Raw genomic sequence first — 2,819 nt, 5'->3', positions numbered from 1 at the left:
TATCTATGTGTATATATATATATATATATATATATATATAACTGTAGATATGTAATCCTGTGCATTCATGTAAGATAAAATGTGTATGTGTGTGTGTGTGTGTGTGTGTATGTGTGAGTGCATGTGCGTGTGGTTATATGTACACATTTATACTCTCTGATATATACACATGTGAAGATATAAGCATGGTTATGCTGTTATGGACATGTTGTTCTATATGTGTGTGTATATGTGTGGATAAATACATGTGTACGTACACATACACACAGATATGTATTTGTTTGTCTCTGTGTGTGTATGTACATATGTATATATGTACACACGCATGATAATAACCAGTAACTATTACACTCACATGCTCTTTCTCACACACACACCTATTACATACATACACAAGCACACAAATGCACTCACACGCAAGCTTACAACACACACAAAAACATACATGTATCCAAACCAACAAGGCAGCCTCTACATGCTTCTTTCTTTTGCTAGAAATAACAGCCGAATTTCCTTCAAATCACACATCATTGAATTAAAGGTGATAAGAGACACATTGCTTGAAACATAAAATACAGATATGCATTTGCCCTTCATGGCTGGAATCCTTTTTAATGTAGGTTTACTAAATGAGGGCTGGCCTGAGGTCAAACCACAACGATGACAATGATGACAACAATCACACACACACACACACACACACACACACACACTTATATTACTAGTTCAATCCTTAAGCACTTAAACTGGTCATCAAATTTGGTTCAGTTTCGATTTCACTTGCCCCAACAGGTCTTCATGTAATATTTAATAAACACAATATATGTTTTTATGTGCTGCTATTACTTTCGTGTGTTGAGAACATGCCAAACATTGTTTCATACCATATCTGGTGTCTCAGCACAATCATCAGACACTGCCTGGGCAATGTCTGATGATTGTGCTGGGGTACCATCTGTTTTATAAAACAATGTTTGGCCTGTTCTCGGCACATGAAACTAACAGTGGCACATACAAACATATATTGTGCTTATTTAATAATATCTATCTCTCACTAGATGGTGTACATTTTTGTTGATATTACCATCTTGTGTGTGTGTAAGACATAGAGGGGAAGAAAGGGAAATAGAGATAAGAGAGGGAGGGGCAAGAGAGAAAGATGGGGAGAAGAAGAGGGAAGAATGAGAGGGATGTGATACTGAAGAGAGAGGGATAAAAGGTTTGAAAGAGAGAGAGAGAAAGGCACAGACATACAGACAGATGGTGGACATACAGACAGACACAGTAATAGACAAAAATGATAGATGGTGACAATGAGAAAATTATTGTAAGGGAAGAAATTAAATGACAAAACATATTGATGAAAGAGAGAGAGAGAGAGAGAGAGAGAGAGAGAGATAGAGAGACATAGCAAACAGACAGACTGGCAGATCAGACACACAGACAGAGAGACAAAAAGGATAGATGTTGACGATGTGGCAATATTGATGTAGTGGCAAAGACCACATGATTGGACAGGTGACTTGAGTGAGAGAGAGAAAGAGTGAGAGAGAGAAAGAGTGAGAGAGAGAGGAACCGAGAGTGATATAGAGACAGGGACAGGCAGACAGACAGACAGGCAGAGCTGATAGACGGTGGCAATGTAAGAAAATGGTTGTAGAGACAGGTGATGTAAGAGAGAGAAAGAGAGAGAGAGAGAAAGAGAGAGAGAGACTAACAGACAGAAAGAGACAGAGAAGCATAGAGAGAGAGACGAAGAGAGAGTTAAAAAAAGACAGAGAGAGAGAGAGATGGGGGAGATGGGGGAGAGTTGGTAAATGGTGACTAAGTAAGAAAAATAGAAACTGTTGCAGAGAGCAGGTGACTGGCAAGATTTGGTAAAAGAAGAAAGTAAAGAATGAAGAGAGATAGAGAGAGAGAGAGGGGGGAGAGACAGACAGACAAACAAAATAAAACAGAGGGTAAAAGGGAGAGGGAGAGAGAGAGACAGAGGAAGAGAAACTGAAGAAAGAAAAAGAGAAGAGAAAGAGACAGACAGACAGACAAACAATCAGACAGATAAATAGAGAGAAAACGACAAACAGAGAAATACAAATAAGTGGAGAGAGAGAGAGAAAGAGAGAGAGAAAGAGAGAGTGAGAGAGAAGACAGGTAAATAAACTAAGAGAGAAAGTCAATAGAGAGACAGAGATGGAGAAAGACAAACTGAGAGAAAGAGAGAGAGAGATAGAGAGATAGAAATAGAGAAATGATGAGAGAGAGATGATAGAGAGTGACAACGTGAGAAAATAAATGTTTTGGCAGAGAGCAGATAATTTACCATTGCGTTAGTGCCACATGCCTCTTTGAACCATTTATAAATACAAGTTTGGTTGTGTTCACGTACAACTGACAGAATATATTTGGTTTATGGCACTAAATTTGGCAAAGGCTTCTTGGAGGGTGCGATAAAATGCCTTGTGGTGTTTGTGATGGCTTTCTGCTTTTGGAATTTAAATCAATAGCAAATTCGACTTCGCTTTTTATCTTTTCAGGGTTGGTAAATAATACGCCATGTTTGATGACATAGAAGACTCTTATTTTCGAAAAAAATTGCCTCAGAAAATTACCCCAGGTTCTATATGCAAAGTTTTGGCCGCCCATAAGTTTTAAATGCTGGCGTGGCTTTGTGGTAAGAGGTTTGCTTCCCAACCTCATGGCTTTGAGTTCAGTCCCACTCTGTGACATCTTTTGTTTATTCTTTTATTTGTTTTAGTCATTTGACTGCAGCCACAGCCATGCTGGAGCACCACCTTCAAGGATTTTAGTCAAATTAATTG

The 2,819-nt window shown here is 38.6% G+C and overlaps 1 protein-coding gene across 2 annotated transcripts in view; it reads left to right on the top strand.

Annotated features, from left to right (window-relative positions):
- LOC128250334 (uncharacterized) overlaps window positions 1–2,819 on the top strand; it is a 29,284-nt gene that overhangs the window by 12,322 nt on the left and 14,143 nt on the right. The window contains exon 3 of one of the 2 annotated variants that reach the window (XR_008266361.1): window positions 2,535–2,671. The exons of the other annotated variant lie outside the window; for it this stretch is intronic. The gene's annotated coding sequence lies outside the window, so the exon portion shown is untranslated. The remainder of the gene's footprint in view (window positions 1–2,534; window positions 2,672–2,819) is intronic. 2 annotated transcript variants of the gene reach the window in all.

This window comes from Octopus bimaculoides, chromosome 20, assembly GCF_001194135.2.
Source record: "Octopus bimaculoides isolate UCB-OBI-ISO-001 chromosome 20, ASM119413v2, whole genome shotgun sequence".
Lineage (NCBI taxonomy): Eukaryota > Metazoa > Mollusca > Cephalopoda > Octopoda > Octopodidae > Octopus > Octopus bimaculoides.
Note: the sequence above shows the minus strand (reverse complement) of the source record. Positions and strands in the feature narration are given on the sequence as shown.